The following is a 24,688-nucleotide window of genomic DNA, read 5'->3' on the forward strand; positions in this document are numbered from 1 at the left end:
CCTACTACGTACAAGAATCGATACTTCGTGAACCGAAAGGGGGAAAAAAAGAGTACAAAAAAAGTTACAAAGTCGAACTCGCGTATATCAAACAATACCTCGTGAAAAAGCTTAATTAAAACTTATTTCACGCGATCGTTGCTTCGCATCTGCTATATAAGGGGCGAGCTTTTTTTTTTAAAAAAAATTCTCTCGTTATCGTAAGTAATGCGTTGAAACGAGGAGAAAAACATGGAAAAAAATCCCGACGAAGTAACAAAAAAAAAAAAAGAAAAAGAAAAACCTCGTACAACACACAGAAAAAAAAAACTATAGAATAAATGAAACAAAGCGAAAATGAGAGAGAAAAAAATCATAAAACGAGAAAATATCAAATTCACGGTCTCGCGGTACAGTTTCGAATTTCTTTTATTGTTTTTCAACGTTTTATCATCTTTCGCTGTTATACTCGTAGTAGGTATACATGTCGAAGGAATAAGCAGCAGACGGTGGGGTTGGTTGTAAATTTTCCTCCGTTTGTTCACCTCTTTCTCCTTCCATTCATTCGTCTTCTCTTGTTTTATACGCGAATTGTTGTGCTACTTGGAAAAGCACGGCCAGGTACTTATTTCACCAAGCTTTCTTGATACAGCGACGGTTTTACGTTCGGCGTTTTCTAGCCGAATTTCGAGGTTTTGTTTCTGTCAGGCTTCCATTATGAAACAAAAGAAGATATTTTTTCGCAGTGAAATTGAAGAAATTTTCAGCTCGAAAAATATCAGTGTACTTACTCGCGAACAGAACGAAAATTCTAACGAAGGGTGTGTGAAATTCAAACGAACACGTTGTCGAATTTCGATTCAAATGTTTGTCTCTTTATTTCAATCGTCATTTGTACGTATCGACGCGTTTTTCAGTGTGGAAAGTTGAAATTCAGTCATCGTCTGTGTTCTGAATCGACAAAATCATTTTGAGCAGTGAAATAAGACTTTTGGCTGCAGAAGAAGGACTTTTCTTGACAGTTTTAGCAAAAATGAACACTTTGGTGATGTTGTTGGTACTAAATGCTTTTCAGAGCATAATGAATGAAGGATTTTTTGACCATTTTAGCAGGAAAAAAACACCGAAAAAAACATTTTGGCAATTTGGGCAGAAAAAAAAAAAGAAGTCGGTATAACTTTTCTGACCATCTTATACTGAAAAAAGAGGGCGTTTAGTAATTTTGGGCGAAAAACGTAGGCAAGTTAAGAATATTTTGATAGCTTCGGGAAAAAATGACACATTGTCAATTTAAGCAAAAAAAAGTAAGTAGGTATTTTCGGACAATTTTGGAGACTTTGATACAAAAATAACTTTTCGGCAAAAAAAAAAGGAAATGTGTTTTTTGCAAAAAGAAAAAAAATACAACTTTTCTAACGATCTCAACAGAAAAGAAAAATATTTTGGCAAAACATGGGGACTTTTGGTAACAGGTATAAAAATAAATTTCAGGCAGAAAAGTAGAATTTTCTGATAATTTTTGGCAAAAAACGGAAACTTTTAGAGTTTTTGGTGTAAAATGAGTATTTTGACAAAAAAAATTGAATTAAGAAGAAACCTTCACGCATAAAGACCAACTTTTCTTCAAATGCATACAAATCTTTTACAAACAAATTGAGTCACTTTTTTTGAAACATATTTTGTATAGCAATTGGTCTGTTTACAATCGAATCGAATCATTTACGAACTATTGGCGAGGTGATTAAATAAATTATTGATTGATTTCTTGGTGAATCATTCGCAAACGAATCAATTATATAATTTACGATTGATTCGGGTTTTGTGAATACTATTGTATAGGAATTGATCTGTTTTCAAGCGAAGTGAATCGAATCAAATCGAATCATTCACAACCGATTGACGATTGGACAAATTGATTAATTTCTAGGTGAATCAATCGCGAACGAATTGAATAATAGTTGGTGAATCATTCGCGGATGAATTTAATTTTTTAGTGAACCATTCGCGAACGAATTGAATAACTTTTGGCGAATCATTCCCGAACAAATAGATTCGTATAAGTGACTCGTTCGCGAACGAATCGATTCCTCTACTTGACTTTCGATGAATCATTCGCGAAGGAATTTAATATTTTTTGACGAATCATTCGCGAACGAATTGACTTGAGTTTTTCAGTAAATCATTCGCGAACGAATAGATTCGTATAAGTGACTCGTTCGCGAACGAATCGATTCCTCTACTTGATTTTCGATGGATCATTCACGAACGAATTTAATCATTTTTGGTGAATCATTCACGAATAAATTGAATAATTTTTGGCGAATCATTCGCGAACGAATCGATTTGTATAAGTGACTCGTTCGCGAACGAATCGATTCATTTACCTAATTTTTGGTGAATCATTCGCGAATGGATTGAATAATTTTCGGCGAATTATTCACGAACAAATTGAATAATTTATGGCGAATTATTCGCGCACAAATTGAATTTTTTAGTGAATCATTCGCAAACAAATAGATTCGTATAAGTGACTTGTTCGCGAGCGAATCGATTCATCTACATTTTTTTTGGTGAATCATTCACGAACAAATTGAATAAGTTTTGGTGAATCATTCGCGAACGAATCGATTCCTCTACTTGATTTTCGATGAATCATTCACCGTGAATGATTCACGAACGAATTGATTAATTTTTGGCGAATCATTCGCGAACAAATTTAGTAATTTTTGATGAATCATTCGCGAACGAGTTGAATAATTTCTGGTGAATCATTTGCGAACGAATTTATTGGTATACGTGACTCGTTCGCGAACGAATCGACTCCTCTACTTAATTTTCAAAGAATTATTCACGAACGAATTGAATCATTTTTGGTGAATCATTCGCGAACGATTTGAATAATTTTTGACGAATCATTCGCGAATGAATGGATTAGTTTAAGTGACTCGTTCGCGAACGAATCGATTCATCTACCTAATTTTTGGTGAATCATTCACGAACAAATTTAATAATTTTTGGTGAATCATTCGCGAACGAATTGAATTTTTCAGTGAATCATTCGCGAACGAATTGATTCTTCTACTTAATTTTCGATGAATCATTCAGTTCACGAACGAATTGATCAATTTTTGATGAATCATTCGCGAACGAGTTGAATAATTTTTGGTGAATCATTCGCAAATGCATTGGATGATTTTTGGTGTATCATTCGCGAAGGAATAAATTCGTATGAGTTGCTCGTTCGCGAACGAACCGATTCCTCTACTCAATTTTCGATGAATCATTCACGAACGAATTAAATAATTTTTGGTGAATCATTCGCAAACGAATTTAGTCATTTTTGGTGAATCATTCGTGAACGAGTTGAATCATTTTTGGTGAATCATTCGCGAACGAATCAATTCGTATAAGTTGCTCGTTCGCGAACGAATCAATTCATCTACCCAATTTTTGGTGAATCATTCGCGAACGAATTGATTCACAAATTGAAGAATTATCTACTCACGAACAATTCACTGAGAATTGAATCAATGTACAGGGTGGCCAGAAATATCGGGTACCCCTAAAAAAGTTTTGTAACTGAATACTTCGGTTGGTCACAGTGAATGATAATAATGATAACACATGATTGGTTGTTGGACTGGAGAGATAACATTCCACCAATCATATGCATCTATTTCACGTTGCCAACCTATATTTTTAATGAAAAACTTTCTTAGGGGTACCCGATATTTCTGGCCACCCTGTATACGTAAACAATTCTTTTGAAAACAGATCCACGCACTTGTTAATAAACGATTCGTTAGAAATGGTGGACGCTTTGCGAGAATTCAAGTGTCAACGAAATCGGTTCCGTCGTCTTCTAGGTAGTGAGTTTTAAAAAATTTTAACGCTCAATAAACTTGGAAGCTTTGAGCTTCTGGAACTTGATGACGATGTCGAAATATCCAAAATTTGAGAAGTTTGAGTGTGAATGGTGTTGATTCAAACAACATTTTCACAGTGGAGAGGAGTAAAAATGATAGAAAAAAGTTGAAAACATATCAATCAAACAGAAATTATACCCCCCCACACACTTCAATTTGGCACGGGACACTTCAAATTTCAAAGGTTTACTTGGATATGTGTTTTGATGTTTTTTTTTCTAATTCCGACAAACGAATTAACACAGATGTAGTTTGGGTTGCTACACAGTCAGGCAAACTGTTCGACACCTGTTACGGAACACCCGGTACATATAATAGTACATAGTACGTTACGCATGTACCTGAGCGAAAACAAGTCAAGAAAGACCTATAACTTGCTTGGGGATGGATAAAACATCGAACAACCGACACATAATATATTATTCTGATTTAATAACCTTACGTGACGTCACGTCTACACACGACGTCAATCTTAAAGGTCATCGAGGCCTGTATTTCCACCATCACCGCCACCATAACCGCAATCCTCGCCAAGAGTCATCTGTCAATTACTGTTGACACGATAAAATTTATCTGTAATACTTTTTTTTTCTTTCTTCGTCCTGTTCTTTTTTTTCTTCATTCTACAGAAGTGGTAGAAATCAAAAAAGGGGGAAAACAAGCGAAAGAAAAACTGTGTGAGTTGAAAAAATAATGACCAAAGCTACAAACATGGTACTTGGATTGGAAAGCCTCTCGTACGTCGTGTCTCGTACGTCGTGTCTCGCCTCCGGTCTCCATCGTTTATACACTTTGTCTGTCATCTTTCATCTCTTCGCCTCCGTGCGCACAGTTTTTTTTCCCTACTTTGACCAATTCCAAATCCAAAGTACATCCTTCTATACGAATGGGTATATACCTGTACACCAAAGTATACTACGAGCGTTGCTCAGTTCGACCAAAGGGCTGGAAATTTTTCCAGTTATAATAAGGGTTCTTTTTAGCGTTATTACTGGAGCACTTTAGGCGCCCATTTTAAATCCATTAAAGGTGTTTCTTTTAACACGTGCCGGCGTAAATTCTCCTTCAACTCCGATCTCCCTGCTCGTCTATCGTACCATACACCGAACTAACGCCGTAATTTGTTCGTAATTTTTTTCTTTTCGCTTTTTTTTTTTTTAGACTTTTTCACCCCTCTCTTTCGAGTATTTTTGTCTCTGTTTCGTTCACTCTCGGTCGTTTTCTATCTTGCTGACATGCTCCCTCTTTGTCTGTATTTCGTTCTAATTAACTACCCAAAGCCGCGACACGAATAACGCGTAAAAAAAAGATACAGCTTGAAAAGAGCTTAAATTCATTTTCGCTTCCTTAACAATGAGCATTTTAAATCAGCGTCATTAACGTTGTTCTAGCTTTCTCGTATCTGCTCCTCTTCTCTTTCTGTAGGATTTTCTTTACAACGTTTAACCTGCAGGTTTTGCAGAAAAAAAAAATCGAGCCACGAAACAACCACTTGGTGAAAAGAAGATCTAAAAAAGAAGAGATGTAATTTTTTGACATGCATTTATCATCTTATTCTAAAAAAAAAAAATGGGAATTTTGAATTTTTCTTTTGGTTCATTGAAACTAGTTCTTCACTTGATTTGACTGATATTTTTGAGCGAAGAATTGAAGCCCAAAGTCCAGAAGGAGATCAATGAAAAAAATGATGGAATTTAGCAACAATCAGTGACATTTTTCAGCAATGTTTCTTTGATCTTCCACCGAATTCGGTCAAAAATGTCATCTTGGCGTTTTTTCCTACCGACTGGTCCCTGTGCTGTGATTCTCATAGAATTTCAGCGTTTCTCACCAATTCGCAATCAGAAAATAGAATTTGTACATCGAAAATAGTCATTGTTTCGTGAGATAAAACACCATAGTCTATTGTCTACCCTGCATTATTGTCTCTCAAGGGAAGTGAACCTATATCTCTTTCTCGATATGCTACGAAATGTATTTCTCCGAGTAAAACAGAGAAATAAAAAATAAAATCCATTTCGAGCACTTTCCCAACAAGTCGAACAAGGAGCAGTATACTCGTAACATTTTGGTTGGCGGAAAAATAAAATTTTCGTTAATTTGTCGGAGCCGGCTTCGGCATAAGGCTTATACAAGGCGTTGTGGGGCTACAACAGCGTGGTGCTTCAACAAGACGACGACGAGGACGAGTGACTGAGAGAAAGAAAGAGAAAAAACACGTTTTCCAGTTCGTTAATTTTCACATAGAAAGTATATTCGGTTGGTAAGGTTAAATTAATAGGTTCGTCGCATTTTTTTCTCTCCTTTTTCTTTCTTTTCTTTCTTTACGCTTTCTTATGTAAGTATACGTAGAGTAGACCTTTGGAGAATTTTTTTTGCGCCTTTTTTTTGCCTCGTTCGGCTTCGGTTTAAGGCGTCAACTTGTAGAAAAGCTTTGATGTGCGAGAGATGTTATTTTTTCTCATTCTCTTTCGAGAACTCGACGCAGTTGAAGTGAATTTCCCTAATGACGGCGCGGCGGCGTATTATATGAAAACTACGACTACGACGATGCGGTCATGTAATGTTCTATGTAATTACCAATTTTCTTATACTCTTTTTCGCATACGATATGAGAGTATTATTGAGTAATCTATTTTGGAGGTTGAAATTTGTACATGAATTGAATTTTCTTTCTTGTTGCGATAGGAATTTTCAGGGTAGTGAGCTCAGAAATGTATTCGGAATTTTGCTTCGTTTAGATTCAACAGGGATTGTACTCGGTTACTTTCCAAGTAACCAAGTTACTAAAGTTACTAATAGTAACTTTTGGTTACTTTTTAAAAATGTTGGTTACTAAAAGTTGCCTCTCGAGGGCACAGGTTGTTGTCGCTAGAGCTAGTCTTTAGGTAGTAGCTCGGATCATCAAGAGGAGCCAATCCCGGAGGACAGATGGGAAGGCATAGAGAACACCAGGAGTACATTCTGCGAGTCCACGTCATGCAGGGTGGTAACATGTTGCTGTTTGATGGACTTGGAATCAATAAACATGGCCAAAGCAGAATTCTCCAGTTGGTTGAACAATGGGGAGGAGTGGCAAGCTGAAGGCCAAACCTCTACATAAATGGATTACGAACAAGAATGCATTGCATAAGAGCTGCAGAACACCAACAACTCACTCATTCCAGCTCCAGGGAAGCGCAAGAGCTTCAGAGTGAGAAGGCAAATACCAGCGCCTAAAATCTGGCAAATTCGGCTAAGGGAGTAAACCCCAACAGAAAATTATAGTGGAAGGTGACAGGAAACCAACACCATTACATCTCCCTAGAATATATGGACATCAATTTAGCAATGGTCCTAAGTCTCCATCAGGCTGATCCTCATCCGCCAAGGCAGCCGGATAGGGTGCGAAGAATATATGGAGTTAAAACAAGGCAGAACAACATCAACATCACAACCTGGAATGTGAGAACTTTGTACAGAATTGGAAAACTCGCTAATGTGGTTACGGAAGCCAGGAGATTACAAATCTACGTATTAGGAATAAGTGAGACCCGATGGACTGGAAATGGTAGAAACTGGGTAGATAAAGATTATGAAATGATCTATGCTGGAAAAGACAAACACAAACTAGGTGTGGGTATATTAATACATACCAGAATCAGCAATAAAATCAGTGCTATGATTCCAAAATCAGAGAGGATAATATTCGTGAGCTTGGAGGTCAAGCCGAAACCAATTATGATAATTCAAGTTTATGCACCAACAGCAGAAAGCAGTACAGCAGAAATCAACAACTTCTACAATGACCTAGAAGAAGTAGGTAATGAGCTGCTCGAAAAACAACGATGTTGTGTTTTTGATGGGAGACTTCAATGCCAAAGTTGTGGGGAGGTACGCACTAGGAGAGCAGATTGAAAGAGGTAAAATGCTCGTAGAGTTTGCAGATAGACACGATCTAATAATATGCACCTGGTTCCAACAGCATGCAAGAAGATTATACACTTGGGGGCAGTCCTGGAGATAGAGTCAGAAACCAGATAGACTACATACTCGTAAAAGAAAAATTCAAGAACACGGTGAAGAACTGTCATACATATCCTGGTGCTGACTGTGACTCTGACCATATAAGCTATTGGCTGCAAAATGTCAGATAGTCATGATGAGCCAGAAGAAGAGCAAAAAACGATACCAACAACTTGACATAGACCATATTTGACTGACGTCACAACATGGCGGATTTGGTCCTTATCAGTACCTTTTTCTTCAATTTTGGGGCAAATATCACGTATAGGTGGCACTTTTTAAAGAATTCTCCTTCAATACCTATGTAAAATTTTAGAAAACTAACCAGAAAAAATGAATTCTCGGTCAAAAATACTTCAGTTTTTCAGCATTTTAACTTAAAATTTATCTAACCACAAGGAAAAAAGTGAAAAGTAATACTTTTTTCAGGATATTTGCCCCAAAATTTACTGATGAGAAGCGACAACGGCTCTAAATTTACCGATTGTTTACGTTTTCAAGATATGGACAATACCGTTCGAATATGGTCTATTGCAAAAATCAAATCAAAGCAAGTGCAAAAGAAATTCCAAGAAGAACTGGAAAAACAAAAGGAAGACAAGTTGGAAGAAGAGCAAGGCATCGAAGAAAAGTGGCAAGAATCGAAGCAAAAGGTTAAAACAGCAGCAGAAAAGTCTATTCCACCCAAAGAAAAAAGAAAACACAAACCATGGATGACTCAAGAGATACTGGATCTGATGGAAGAACAAAGAAAAGCAAACAGACCAAGTAGTGAATACACAGCATTAAGTAATGAGATCATGGGAATGTGCAGAATGACAAAAAATGAATGGTATTGGGAGAAGTGTCTAGAAATACAAGAACTGGAGAAAAGGCACAACTCTAGAGAAATGCGTACCAAAGTGAAGCAGATATGATGGCTGCCCACAAGAAAAGGAGAAGTGGAATAGCATATATGCGAAGAAACGATGGAAAGTATTGTGTTAACAATCAAGAAACAGAAGACATCTGGATAAGGTACGTACAAGAACTGTATGGAGATGACACACATCTGGCTCAAATAGAAGTTTCATCCACATAGGAGGCACCACAAATTGAAATGTGGGAGCTGAAAAAAACATTGCTTTCATCTAAATGGCATCACTGCCTTTTCAGTGTTACAAATTTTATTTTTTCAGTTTTGATGATTTTTCATTTGAAATACAAGTATACTAAGGGGTTTTCTAATTTCGACAAGTGTTTTTATTTTTGAATTTCTCGATGGATTTTAGTGGATTTTTTCCTGCTTGGATTGATTTTTGCATCTCGAATTTTGGTGGTGATTTTTTTCCAAAATAATTTTTCCAAGATTTTGCTCTGAATTTTGATGATTTTTTTCGCGTGAATTTTTGCCGAATTTTATCACCATGAATTCTCGTGATTTTTTCATGAAAATTTTTCCTTGAGCTTGTGTGATTTTATACCTCAAATAGTCGAGATTTCTCCTTATTTCGGTTGGATGGCTTTCGTTTTGAATTTTGTGTATTTTTTTCTTCGCCGATTTGGTGAGTTTTCTTTTGAATTTTTGTAGATTTTTCTCTATACTTTTTGATTATTATTTATTCCAAAAAAGTATAATTTTTCTGATAACTTTGTTGGAAATGTTGGCAGAAAGGTAGATTTCATTGTAGCAATTTTAACAAAAATACAGGATTTTTTTGGCAATTTTGGCAGAAAAGTGGAATTATTTTAAGCAGTTTCGACAAAAAAAATTTTAAAATCTCTTTGGTCGTTATGCGAGAAAGTAAAAATTTTTCTAGAAGTTTTGGCAAAAACTTAGGATTTTTCTCAATTTTGACAATCAAATTTTTTCATAATTTTTGGTACAAAAAAAATTAAGTTTATATTTTGGGGGAGGGGGAGGGGGAGTGGTATTTTTGTTGATTTTGGCGAAAAAATTATTTTTAGCAAAAAACAAAATTTTTTTTTAGCAATTTAATCAAAAAAGTAGAATTTTCTAAAAAAGGAAAAGAGTGGAATTTATTCAGAAACTTTGCCAACAAAAAAAAAAAACAAATTTATTGTCAATTAAATAATCAGAAGTAAAAACTGCACATTGCAATGTGTTTTTTCTTTTGTCTTTTTCTCCACACTTTTCGATGCTATTTTTTCTGCTCACCAACACACATCTCAGCCATACTGAAAACCTTGAAATATTTTAAAATTGGAAGCAAGAGACTCTTTCGAGAAAAAAAAACTCTCTTTAGCAATCGTATTATTACCCAAGCACATTTTCCTCTCTTTCGCCGAACGATAGCAAGAAATAGTAGGTAAGTGGAAAAGGAAAAAAATGCCACTCTAAAAACAAACTTGCTTTTTTTTCTCCGCTTCTTTCACAGTACTTAACCCTTTTCCAAGTAGACAAACCGTTGGACAATGTTGAAAATTTCACATCGTCATCGTGATTGCATAAATAACTACAGATTAGCCGAGTCAAATATCCTTAAGTACACGCTACAGTACAGATCAAAGTTATGCTATAAGTTTACTGGCTATAGTTACGTAAACACAGCACGTAACCAAAACCATCATAATTTTATTTACTCGGCTATCTCGCAGCAGCATTTTAATGTTAGCATACTTTTGTACAGTACGTTGGTTGTGTTTCCTTTTCGCAAAGTATATAACTTATTTTTGGAGATTTCGTTGCACTTTATATTTCTAGTGTATTGGGACGACTTTACAACTTTTATCGACTAAAGGAATACGAAAGAATGAAAAATTCGCCGATTCAAGTACAAAAAACTATCATTAATTTTGCTTTTTGTTTTATCCATCTTGTACCCTTTACAAGGCTAGATCACGGTATTGTACCTAATGAATAAAATATCCTGAATAATTAAAGAGATATCGTAACGGCAGCGACGGACGAGGAAGAATTGCTCGTGTAGAAAAAATTAATCAACTAACAAGACCCTTATTACAACGATCTCAGTTTCTCTCAAAAGAACAAAAGCGAGAAACAAATTCGAGCTAAAAAATCGCACCAGTCATCAAGTTACATACAGACAATTACCACATTTCGTCCGTCGAGCATCTCTCGCCTGTAATCCGATGACATAACAATACACAGCATACACATCTGCGAATCCAGCTCATCCCCATCCGCAGACAGACAGCCTGACGAATGGTGGCTCTTTTTAATCCCGTACGAGCTCGACGACAAACGCCACAAATGTCTGAGACATAACGAGCTTATCACTTCAGTATGGTACCACCTTTGCCTTCATCTTCCATCATGAAAGTTGCGATTTTGCTTCGTCTATGCTCTGCACTAGTTTCTTAGTTTCTTACTGCCACGTTTAATAAGACCGCAAAATGTACGAGTACGGATAAATGGCGATTTGTAAAATACGATAAAAGTGGACTCGATAAAACGCAAACGAAGCGTTGCCCATCTATGATCATTTGAAGCTGACCTATGACAACCTCAGATCATTATACGATAGAAAAAACACATCTTACTTCTCTTATAGTACTCTCCTAATAATAAGACATGCGATGGTACGATGGTAGTTTTTTCTCTTCAAGTACACCGGGTGTTCTAAAAAAAAAAGTTTAATGATTCGCTTAGGAATAATATGGAAATCCGAGCTGCATTTGACGGTAAATTACGTAATTAACAGAGCATTCAAAATTCTACAGAATGAGTTACAGGTTCATTTACCATTTATGTTTCTTATGATTTCAAATAAAAGGCTCTAACTGAGCTTTTTGAAAATGTATTTCAATCGATTATGGCACTTTAAGTTTTGAAAATTGAACAAAACCAAAAAAGGAACCATATTGTTAGTCTTCTTTGGACTTTTGTGATAACAAACGTTGCGTAATTTACCTCATTCCCTCAAAAAATTAATATTTACTCACTTTAATTTTCCAGAAGAAAAAAAAAACTAAATACAATTCTGTTTGAAACTTTGAATGCTCTATACAAAAATGGTTTACCTAGTTCATAATTCTTCGAGTGTGTTCCAAATTAGAGGTGCTCGAGTATACTTGAAAAACTTTTAATCCATCTTATAACACCTTCAATCGGCCTGATTTTCCTATGCAAAGTCAGAAGTAAGGGCTTTTGGCAAAAAACTCATAAATTGCTCAAGCCTGGGGGAGGGGGGTGGGGAGTTTGGCCAAAATTAATTCGAGTGTGAATTTTTTCACGTCGAAATTTTTCCATTTTTGAAGAGAACTGTAAAGAATTAAAAAATTCAAAACTCTAAACAAAATGAGAAAATCAATCAAAATTTTTTTTAAAAATTCGAAAAACCAAGCATTTTTTTGCAATTTTGGCAACAAAAAATAATCAAAAACAAAAGAATTGGCAAAAAAGGAGAATTTTTCGGCAACAAAGTTGCCAAATACAGGACCTTTTGGGGATTTTTGCAAGAAAATTGAATGTAATTAGACAATTTTGTCAATAAAAGTACTTTTGGCGAAAACGATGGGACGTTTTGTGACCATTTGCCAAAGAAGAGGGCATTTTTGCAAAAAAGCAAACCTTTTTGACAATTTTAATTTCACAAAAAAATGAGGGCATTTTTTATAATTTTAGAGAGATTTGTGACTTCAGCAAAAAAACATTGGCTACTTTTTTCTTGTCAATTTTGGCACCAAAACTTGATTTTTCTCAACATTTTTGATAAAAAAATGACTTTTTGGCGAACAAAGGACGACGTTTTTTTTCTATTGACGGAAATTTTACCTTTTTTGCCGAAATTCTCAAAAACTGATTTTTTTGCCGAAAGTTACAAAAATTTGCATTTTTTTTGCCAAAGTTGACATAACTTGTAATTAATTTTTAGCCAAAAAAGTCAATAAAGAACCGTATTTTTCAGCAAAATTGAAAAAAATCGATTTTTTGCCAAATTTGGTCGAAATTGACAATAGTTTGAATTTTCCAGTTAGTTCCCTTTTGCTATAATCGCTAGAAAACTTCTACTTCATTAATAAAACGCCTAAAGTTTCACTTTTTTGAAAAAATTGCTGAAAAAACTTTTTTTTTGCCAGAATTGTCGAACTTGTTAAAAATAATTCTTTTTGCCAAAGTGGTGAAAAGATTGCACTTTATTCTAATAAAAATTGTCAAAAACTGTATTTTTGGCCAAAATTGACAAAAATCTGAGTTTTTGACTAAAATTGGCAAAAATTTGACTTTTTGACGAAAACTGACAAAAGTTCGAATTTTTTGACAACATTGGCAAAAAGCTGGATTTTTGCCCAAAATTGACGAAAATCTTTCTTCTTTTTCGCAGTAATTGTCAAAAATATTCTATTTCATTTACAAAATAGCGAAGATCTTCACTTTTTCCCCCAAAATTTCAATAAAATTTCATTTCATTTGCCAAAATTCGATTTTTTCAAAAGGTGTCAAAAATGTTAATTTTTTGTTAAAGTTGACGATTTTTTTTTCTATTGCCTCATCGTAATTTTATCGGAAAAATTATTGCCAAAAATTCTAATTTTCATCCAATATTGACAGAAATTCTACTTTTCTGCCAAAATTGGTTTAAAAAATTATACTCATTTGAAAAAGTTGAAGATTTTTCTGCAAAGCTTTTATTCTGCATTTATTTTTTTTTAAATATTTTTTTCTTTTTTTTTGCAAATTACTTACAAGGGAACCTCTTGAGGTGTACGCATCCGATTTGAACGGGACCGCGATTTTTGGAAAGAGCATGTTCTAAAACCGCGAAATCAAAATTTTCAGCTGCCCAAGTTCATTTTTCAATTTTTGGTGAATTTTTGAAAATCCAAAATTGACTATTTTGGTCACTTATGCTTTTTTTTAAAAAAAAAAAGTACGTACTTGATCAGTAAAAATGTTCAAAATAAATCCTAGAACTGATATTACCCCCCCCCCATCCAAATTTCGCCATTTCCAGCCATTCTGGAGCCTCCAGCGCTATTTTACAATTTCTCCAGAATTTTGAATTTGCTCCAGAAGGCGTGAATATGAAGTTGGGCAGCTAAAAATCGAGTTGTGTGTTATACTCGATCTGTTTAACAAGTTTATCCACATTTGAGTCAGTTTCGGAAGGGATACCTCAAGAGTGGCTTTTGGCCAGTTTTTTTCAAATAAAAAATCCAAAAAAAATCAAAATTTTACCGTTTTTGAGGAAATTTTTGAAATTTGCACGAATCGCTGTATTTCTTATACAACAAACCCCCTGAGGCCGAGTTCCGCAATTTCAGGCCATTCTGGAGCCTGCAGCGCGATTTTTAAATTTCTCAAAACTGGTCAAAACCACTCTTGAGGTGTCCCTCCAAAAACCGACTCAAATGAGGATTAATCTCTTAATGATTATTAAGTAGGTATTTGTCCCTGAGAAGTAAAGTTCGACGAATAAAACATCAATAAAAAAAAAGAAGATGATGAGAGTGGTAAGAGAATTATGAAAATACGCGATGATTGAATTTTTATTCATTTGTATTTACCTTATTAAGTGCAGTATTTTTCTATTCAACCTAAAATACTTAAAAATAATAATTCTTCGCGTTCGTTTTTCAACTTGTAATTTATTTATGTAGGGCTACTTGTTCTCTAACGTCTTTGTATTTTTTCTCTGTTACAGGTAAGCAACTTATAGTTCGTTGAGTTTCAATTTTTAAGAAAAAAAACCAAAGAAATACCAAAGAAAGGTTACGAAAACAGATCAAAAGTAAGTTGCGAGAATTATCATTTTTTACCTCGCTATACACAGAAATAAAAACATCGTCCGTCGTTCACAAATGTTCTTAAAGGGGGAAAAAAGGGTTGTAAAAAAAAGCAACCGCTTCATCGCGGTATAAAAATTTTCTAATATGATTTCTCGATTTAGATTTTTTATTCCATTTTTTTCTGCTTTATACGTACTATACCTACCTACCTCTAATAACAAAAGAAACTCGATACCGCCATGTCGTAGTGTTCTGTTTTTCAGGGCTTTTCTCATCGTCGTCGTCGTCGTCCGTCGGCGCATTTCATTTTTTTTTTTTCGTGTAATTTCTCCGTGGGCTGTATCGGTTTATCTTATCGGAATTTTTCATCGTTATTTTAATAAATTTAACATTGAATATTTTCTTAGCCGGCGTCTTTATTTTGTCCATTTTTAGCAACTGTTCTGGTTCCCAAGGGTATTTTTACACGTGTTTGTGCCTTTTTTTTCTTTCTTGGCGTTGCAAAATGTTGAAAGTGTATAGTATGTACACGTTGAAGTAGATATTCGCGTCCGAACGAGTCGAGAGTCGGGGCAGCAGCGACGACAACGGTGTGCCCTTTTAATGGTTTGATATAACATTATTCAGTCAAAACGAGCCGATTTCTTTTTCACCCTCGAGTAGGTTCTATAGATGTAGATTGTATGTAGATGTTTGAGCGAGCTTGAATATATATATAAGCCTGTGTATGTTTCAATAACGGCAGAGCAGTAAGCTGATGATGCTTTTTTAGGTAGTAATTATCGCTATACTCGTATAGAACTACGCGACGAGACGATGAAATGGATGTTTGTATTGTATGTATAGGCTTATGAAGCTTTATATCGAAGAAAAAAAAAGATAATGGAGAGAAATATTTATACCGAAAGGTGCTCGTGCTCTTATGTGCTGTAAAGTGTGAATCACAGTTTCGGGTAGGGTCTTTCAAAGCGAGAATAGAGAGCTTACACACAAAAAAAAAGGAAGAGGAAAGCAACGGGCGAACGGATCCGAGGTAAAGGCGATCTTTAACATTATGAAAATTTTCGTTGATTACACACTCGACGGAGGTCGACTCGGCTCGTAAAATGCTTTTTTAGTTTCTTTTTCGGACCTTTTTTAAATATTTACCAAGTACAGCGTGTTTCGAAAAGGTGTCTTTTTAGAGTTACCAAAGTGGAAGATGGGTTTTAGCATTTTTTCCCTATGCCTATGTTGACGACGGTTAGAGTTTGAAATAGTGTCGATGCAGCGAAATTAGTACGTTACTTGGCTGTTTGGTTTAATTTACTAGTTCTCTTTCTTTTATTTTTATGAATTTTTTAAAATTCAAATTCAAACATCAGAAACAAAAACATTTCTTTTAAAAGAAAAATCCAATACGAATTAAAGTAATACATGAGGAAAAACACTCGACACGCTAAAAGACCGACTTTTCATCTAATAAAAATCTTTTACAAACGAATTGATTCACTTTTTTTTGAAACATTTGTACAGCAATTGATATGTTTACAGTCGAATCGAATCATTTACGAACGATTGGTGATTGAATAAATTGATTGATTTCTTAGCGAATCATTCGCAAACGGATCAATTAATTTACAATTGATTCGGTTTTTGTGAAACTATTGGATAGGAATTGATCTGTTTCCAAACGAAGTGAATCGGGTTGAATCGAATCATTAACAACCGATTGGCGATTGAACAAATTGATTGATTTCTAGGTGAATCATTCGCGAACGAGTTGAAGAATTTTTGGTGAATCATTCGCGAATAAATTGAATGATTTTTGGCGAATCATTCGCGAACGAATTTATTTGTATACGTGACTCGTTCGCGAACGAATCGATTCCTCTACTTGATTTTCGATAAATCATTCACGAACGAATTGATTAATTTTTGGTGAATCATTTGCGAACAATTTGAATAATTTTTGGCGAATCATTCGCGAACGAATTGGATAGTTTTTGGTTAATATCATTCGCGAACGAATCAATTCGTATAAGTTGCTCGCTCACGAACGAATCGACTCCTCTACTCAATTTTTGATGAATCATTCACGAACGAATTGAATCATTTTTGGTGAATCATTCGCGAACGATTTGAATAATTTTTGGCGAATCATTCGCGAATGAATAGATTCGTTTAAGTGACTCGTTCGCGAACGAATCGATTCATCTACCTAATTTTTGTTGAATCATTCACGAACAAATTGAATAATTTTTGGTGAATCATTCGCGAACAAATTGAATAATTTTTGGTGAATCATTCGCGAACGAATTGAATAATTTTTGGTGGATCATTCGCGAACGAATTGAATTTTTCAGTGAATCATTCGCGAACGAATTGATTCGTATACGTGACTCGTTCGCGATCGAGTTGATTCCTCTACTTAATTTTCGATGAATCATTCACAAACGAATTGATCAATTTTTGATGAATCATTCGCAAACGAAGTGGATGATTTCTTGTGAATCATTCGCGAACGAATAAATTCGTATGAGTTGCTCGTTCGCGAACGAACCGATTCCTCTACTCAATTTTCGATGAATCATTCACGAACGAATTGAATAATTTTTGGTGAATCATTCACAAACAAATTTAGTCATTTTTGGTGAATCATTCGCGAACGAATCAATTTGTATAAGTTGTTCGTTCGCGAACGAATCAATTCATCTACCCAATGTTTGGTGAATCATTCACCAACGAATTGAATAATTTCTGGTGAATTATTTACGAACGAATTGAATAATTGTTGGCGGATCATTTGCGAACGAATTGATTCATAAAGAAAAATTGGTCAATTCGTTCATGAATTGATTCCCTCTCCCTCAAATGAGTTAATGCTCTCACGAACGAATCGAATAATTTTTGGTGAATCATTCCGAATGAATTGAACTTTTTATGAACCATTCGCGAACAAATAGATTCGTATAAGTGACTCGTTCGCGAACGAATCGATTCCTGTACTTAATTTTCGATGAATCATTCGTGAACGAATTTGATAATTTTTGGTAAATCATTCGCGAACGAATTGAATTATTTTTGGTGAATCATTCGCGAACGAATTGAATGATTTTTGACGAACCATTCGCGAACGAATTGAATTTTTCAGTGAATCATTCGCGATCGAATCGATTCGAATAAGTGACTCGTTCACGAACGAATCAATTCGTATAAGTGACTCGTTCGCGAACGAATTGAATAATTTTCGGTGAATCATTCGCAAACGAATCGAATAATTTTTGTGGAATCATTCGCAAACGAATTGATTCGTATAAGTGATCGACTTGTTCGTGAACGAATTGATTCATAAATTGAAGAGTTGATCAATTCGTTTGCGAAATTTTATTGAAATAACATAAAAATAAATCATTTTAAAATGCATCTAAGTCATTTAAAACTACCAAATTTTGCAATTTTTTGATAGAACAGCGAGAATTTTTGGTTATTTATGGAAATATTTGTTTAAGAAGCAAAGACTTTTTTGCTAAAAAGCGAAAACTTTGACGTTTTAGCAAAAAGCAAGACGTCTTTTTGGAAATTATTGGCACAAAAAAATAAGGCTTCTTCGCAATAATTTTAGAAGCAGGTACATACCTAAGTGAACACTTTGAAGGGTAAAATTTGGTATTTTTTAGACTGATTGTTTCAGAATTTCGCGACCCTTGAAGGCAAAGAAACTTTTCTGCGTAATTCTGTATCAATTCTGTGTGCCTCGATTTCTATAACGAGCATTAATGCCAAAAATTATCACAAAGAGGCAGAGAAAAAAATTAAGCCTGATACCGATCCGATCCTTTATGATCACGATTGTTGTTAGATCCTGAAACGGAATTGAACCTGAACGTTTAAACCCTGAACTCGAACCCCGACCCTTGATCTTGATCCTTCACCAATGACCCTGAACAAAATCGTTCTGAACCGCCATTCCTGCCTAAGGATTGCTCAAAATGGCTCGAAGCCAAATTCATCGATACAAGAGGTCATAATGTGGTACACGTAAAAATTCCAGCTTTCTAGGATAATTTTGTGACATTTTAATTTTTTATTTTTCAGAACTCAAATTATTGATTTCTGAAAAATTTCCCTAAAATCAAAAAATGTACTTGGCTATTGAAATTTTGGACGATGATGTATTTTTGCATGATGTTTTTATTCAGCTTTATTCGGTCCGAAACATTTACCTCCGGTAGTAATAACTCCCTCCTCAGAATCAGGTATTCACATATACCTACAAAAAATTCACTTTTGAACTCACAAATCTACCATTTCGTTTAAGCACCTCAGATGATCAAGAAAATTCCTAATAAGTGCTAATTAAAGTTAGTGTTCATGATCATTATTTCAACTTCTTAGAGTAATTATTTTTAAATTCCTGAAAAAAAAATGAAAATTCGCTGGAGGTTCTAAAATGACCTGAAGGCTGAAATTGATTGTCATTGAATCGAGAGCAGCTCCAGCTGCACTGTTTCACTTAGAACAAAAAGCAAGGGAGAAAAATGCTATAAAATTTCCACCAGCCAACCCAAACGCTATGCCACATTTAAAATAGATCGTATCATTTTTAGAGAAATCAAAATAAGCTCGAAAAAAAAACACAACAAGCTAAAATCCGTGTTACACGCAAAATTTACCTAATTTATTTCGGGGGGCTGCGGGTCTGCTATCACAGAGCAGAAGGATCAGCAGCTAGGAGCGGACTGTACGGGCTGGCGGGAAACCAACAGCAGGCGGGGGAAAAAACGCGAAAAAAGGATATTCGTATCGTAATAAAGTAATTAACCGCCACTAATTTTAGTGAAATAACGTTATTGCAGTGAGAATTATAAAGCATTAAAAACATAACGCTTGTACGGTGGTTAAATACACAACTTGAGCATTTTATTACCCGACATTAATGCCCATTAAATGACAATAAATATTTTCTTATACGCCAAATAAAGCACGAAAAAGAAACCTTTTTACTACCCAGTGGTTGGAATTAACTTAAAATATACATACTAACGCGCGATCCATTTCCATTGTGTGCATTATATAAATCAGTGCTTTCTACTAAATTCCAGCTAGCTCGCTCTCCTTCTTGGGTTGCCTTTTCGACCTCTTGTGCCACCCCCTGTGCAACGGTCGGGTCGCTTTCCACTCCGCTTGTATACTTATTGTACACAGTGTTGTATATTCGCGTCGTGTTTAATGCAACTTTCAAAAGGAGCATTTCATTTTAACGGCCAGTTTACTCGTTGTTTATGAAACTCGAGAGAGGTAAAAGTTTTTCACTCTGTTTTTACTCCTTCGCGTTGGCAATTTTCTCTCTGCCTGTCGTTTTTTCCTTTTCTCGAACATTGCCTCGTGTTTTATTATCTAATATACCTGCGGAAAAGCTTATTGTGTATATTTTCCGTTCGGTGGCGTAAGCGTTTAATTCTTATCATTATTCGATAAAATAACCAACGTTGTGTAAAGTAATCAGACGTGAATATAAAGTTCAGCTTGGATTTAACCCAATGAAATGTTGTTTGTTTTCATGATTTTTAATAAGTTTATTTGGTCGTGATAAGTACGTAGATGGTTTGAAATCCAGGACTTTTCGTGACTATCATGACCACCTACCAAAAATTCATGACTTTCATTATTTTCCTGACCGTTTTACACTCTCGATTATTGAAACTAATCGGGATTTTTCGGGGTCAGGGATCAGAATCAGGTTCCGACCACCATCCCTGCTCCTACGTACACAAAATTTTGAGCAAGTTGCAAAAATTGACAATTTTGGAATCTTTTTTTTTTTTTAATTTGAAAATTGTAGAAAAATACACTTCTCAACTCAAATGCAAATTTGAAATTCACCTGTTCTACTCGATTCAAGAGGTGAAACTTATGAAAGGATTGAATTTTCAGCTACCAGAGTCGATTAGAACATTAGCTGGAGCGATTTGAAATTACTGAAGAAAATCCAATTTTTCTGGAGGCTCCAGATCAGTTGGAAAATGTTTGGAGACGGCCATACAGATGACCTTGGGAAGCTAGACAGATAGGTCAGTGACATTGGGAGCCCACACACGCGGGTCAATAACTTTAAGAAGTCAGACAGGCAGACAGACAGACGAGCTTGCAAAAACCACACAGTGGGTTCAATGACCTTTAGATATCAAGCGACCAGACAGGGTCAATGACCTTAAAACGTCAGCGACAGACAAACATACCACTATGAGAGGCTAGGCATGTAGGTCAGTGACCTTGAGAAGCCAGACAGACGAACTAGTGACCTTAGGGGACTAGATGGGCAGACATGTATACAAGCAGGTCAATCGCCTTTAGAGTTGAAACAGGAAGACAGACGACCTTGGAAAGCCAGACAGAAAGGTCAATGACCTTTTTAAAGTCCAGACATATGAACATACGGAGGTGAGAAGCTAGACATGTAGGTCAGTGACCTTATAGGAAGCCAGATAAAACCGAACCGATGATCTTGGGAGGCCAGACAGACAGGCAACCCGGTCAATGACCTTTGGAGGTGAGACAAGAAGACAGACGACCTTGAAAAGGCAGACGGACCATATTGGAAAGTCAGATGAATGGGTCAATGACCTTATAGATTCCAGACATATGAACAGACGGCTGAGAGAAGCTAGACGTTCAAGTCAGTGACATAAGAAGCCAGAGAAAAACGAACCAATATTCTTGGTGGGAGGGGGGCAGGCAGACAGGCAAACCAGCCAATTACCTTTGGAGGTGAGACAAGAAGACAGACGACCTTGAAAAGGCAGACAGACCATATTGGAAAGTCAGATAAATGGGTCATTGACCTTATAGAGTCCAGACATATGAACAGACGGCTGAGAGAAGCTAGACGTTTAGGTCAGTGACCTTATAAGAAGCCAGAGAAAAACGAACCAATGATCTTGGGAAGCCAGACAGACAGGCAAACCGGTCAATGACCTTTGGAGGTGAGACGAGAAGACAGACGACCTTGAAAAAGCAGACAGACCATATTGGAAAGTTGGATAAATTAGTCAATGACCTTACAGAGTCCAGTCATATGAACAGACGGCTGAGAGTAGCTAGACATGTAGGTCAGTGACCTTATAGGAAGCCAGATAAAAACGAACCAATGATCTTGGGAGGCCAGACAGACAGGCAACCCGGTCAATGACCTTTGGAGGTGAGACAAGAAGACATACGACCTTGAAAAGGCAGACAGACCATATTGGAAAGTCAGATGAATGGGTCAATGACCTTACAGAGTCCAGACATATGAACAGACGGCTGAGAGAAGCTAGACATATAGGTCAGTGACCTTATAGGAAGCCAGATAAAAACGAACCAATGATCTTGGGAGGTCAGACAGACAGGCAAACCGGCCAATGATCTTTGGAGGTGAGACATGAAGACAGACTATCTTGATAAGGTAGACAGACCACATTGGAAAATCAGATAAATGAGTCAATGACCTTACAGAGTCCAGACATATGAACAGACGGCTTAGAGAAGCTAGACATGTAGGTCAGTGACCTTATAGGAAGCCAGATAAAAACGAACCAATGATCTTGGGAAGCCAGACAGACAGGTAACCCGGTCAATGACCTTTGGAGGCAAGACAAGAAGACAGACGACCTTGAAAAGGCAGACAGAGCATATTGGAAAGTCAGATAAATGGGTCAATGACCTTACAGAGTCCAGACATATGACCAGACGGCTGAGAGAAGCTAGACATGTAGGTCAGTGACCTTATAGGAAGTCAGATAAAAACGAACCAATGATCTTGGGAAGCCAGGCAGACAGGCAAACCGGCCAATGATCTTTGGAGGTGAGACAAGAAGACAGACGACCTTGTAAAGGCAGACAGAGCATATTGGAAAGTCAGATAAATGGGTCAATGACCTTATGCAGTCCAGACATATGAACAGACGGCTGAAAGAAGCTAGACATTTAGGTCAATGACCTTAAAAAGCCAGAGAAAAACGAACCAATGACTTTAGGAGGCCAGACAGACAGGAAAATGGGCCATTGACCTTTGGAGGTAAGACAATAAGACAGACGACCTTGAAAAAGCAGACAGACCACCTTGGAAAGTCAGACGGATGGCTCAATGACCTTTTTGAGTCCAGACATATGAACAGACAGCTGAGAGAAGCTGGGCATGTAGGTCAGTGACCTTAAGCCAGAGAAAAAGGAACCAATGAACTTTGGATGTGAGACAGAAAGGCGATCGCCCTTGAGAAGGCAGACAGACGAGTCATTGTCAATGACCTTAATATACCTGACAGACAGGCACACAGGCGTCCTTGAGAGGCCAGACAGACGGGTCAATGACTTCAATAGGCTTCGCGCACAAGGTGACTTTGAGTGATTGGCTAATCAGGTTGTTCTGTGGCGAGGAGGGAAATGGAAGTGCTCCAACATCGGGACTAGCAGTATTCTGAACTGCTCTATCGATGCTAGATCATTTGACATAACTTTTGCTTATTTAGGCTGCATAGGTGATGCTATACCTACATCCTAAAATCGACCCACCCCTCTCCCCCGCCAAAATGGTTGCAATCAATTGAAGGATGTTTTTTTTTGCAAAAATTGAACCGTTCATTGTCACATTAAAACATACTCAAAAGTTGGAAAATGACAACACATATTTTCTAAGCACCCTGTATCACGTGGTTGAAAAAGGCTATACTTATATGCCTTATGGTACAGTAAACCGAGACGTGTGGCAGGGTTCAGAGGGAGAAGTATCAGCATGGCTGGTGTATGGTAAGCTGTGTGCTTCTGATTTGAATTTAGCAAACGTGGCACATTTCGTCGTAATGATTTTATAGCATCGAAGAGAGAGAGAGGCTGCTGATAGCATTTTGTTTCATTTGCACAGCACGGCACAGCGTGATGAAAACGAGTAGGTTACTTTTCATTTCTTCCTTCCTGGTGTATTTTTTTTTTCGCCTCTCGAGCTCGGATGTCTAATTCAGCGACATGTTGAAGCGTCGGCGTCGTCGTCGAAAGAATTAGCAAGCTGACTACGGTACGTATTCGCGTAATTTGCAAAGAAGAAAGAAACAGACACGCAGACGAAGCCTATACTATAATAATTGCACTTTCTCGACGCTGTTGAGGGATTCGCATCCGCGATTTTGCCACATCGTCGTCGTCGTCGTCGCGACGCGACGCGAGTGGAAAATTACGTGAAAAACGAAGTATTTCCCACTTCGAAACACGACGACGAGTCGACGACGATGGCGAAGAAAAAGAGTCGAGTAGGAAGGCGACGAGGACGAGGGTAGAAAAACCGAGAGAAACGAGCGACGTGTAGAACATAAATGAGTATAATACTATAAATATTAAATAACATGGCAAAACATTATTTATACCGGGTTTGCTAGTATTGTTCACCTTTGCTTTACGTCGTCAAAGCGTACAGAAAGCTTTAGACTTTACAGACCGCAAATGGTTCCGGCGTTACGTGCCCCAAAGGCTAACAGTTCGGAGCAGCGTGGGCAGGAGTGGAGGGAGGGGGGGTTCACGCTGCACTATGTGCTGTGTGACGATGACGGCGACGACGACGACGACGACGAAGGCAGCAAAAAGATTGCTGTAAAAAGGTGTGCAAGATTTATATATTTCGTGTAATACGTTTAATGTAGTTAGTGTTCTTTTAATCTTTCGCAATGTAAATTTATCTGAAATTCTACGCTACTAACAGGGTTCGCCTTATAAATTAAGGCGCATTTTATACGCGTACTCGCGGGTTTCTTCCTCATCTTTTGATACTCGTATTTTTAATGTCGTGGGTGTTGTATATTTTTGATCGACGACGTGACGATGAACTTACGAGTAAAAGGCGAAAGCTTATTTGTTTTTTTGTTTTTCATTTTCCACTCGAGGGAGGAAAAAATCGACTTGTCGAAAGACGTTTTTGTTCTAAGGCTACGTATACTATACCTCTATCCAGTTTGGCATTTGTATCTGGTATGTACCTACACGTTAGTTTAAGATACGAATAGAAAATAATTCACGCCGTCAATACGAGCTGAAATTATTCGGTACGCGTGTTTTATTGATTTTAAAGAAGTTTTCGT

At 36.6% G+C, this 24,688-nt stretch overlaps 1 protein-coding gene across 3 annotated transcripts in view; it reads left to right on the forward strand.

Annotated features, from left to right (window-relative positions):
- LOC135841105 (max dimerization protein 3-like) overlaps positions 1–24,688 on the forward strand; it is an 835,585-nt gene that overhangs the window by 235,481 nt on the left and 575,416 nt on the right. The window contains exon 2 of one of the 3 annotated variants that reach the window (XM_065357912.1): positions 14,519–14,605. The exons of the other annotated variants lie outside the window; for them this stretch is intronic. The gene's annotated coding sequence lies outside the window, so the exon portion shown is untranslated. The remainder of the gene's footprint in view (positions 1–14,518; positions 14,606–24,688) is intronic. 3 annotated transcript variants of the gene reach the window in all.

This window comes from Planococcus citri, chromosome 3, assembly GCF_950023065.1.
Source record: "Planococcus citri chromosome 3, ihPlaCitr1.1, whole genome shotgun sequence".
Taxonomy (NCBI): Eukaryota; Metazoa; Arthropoda; class Insecta; order Hemiptera; family Pseudococcidae; genus Planococcus; species Planococcus citri.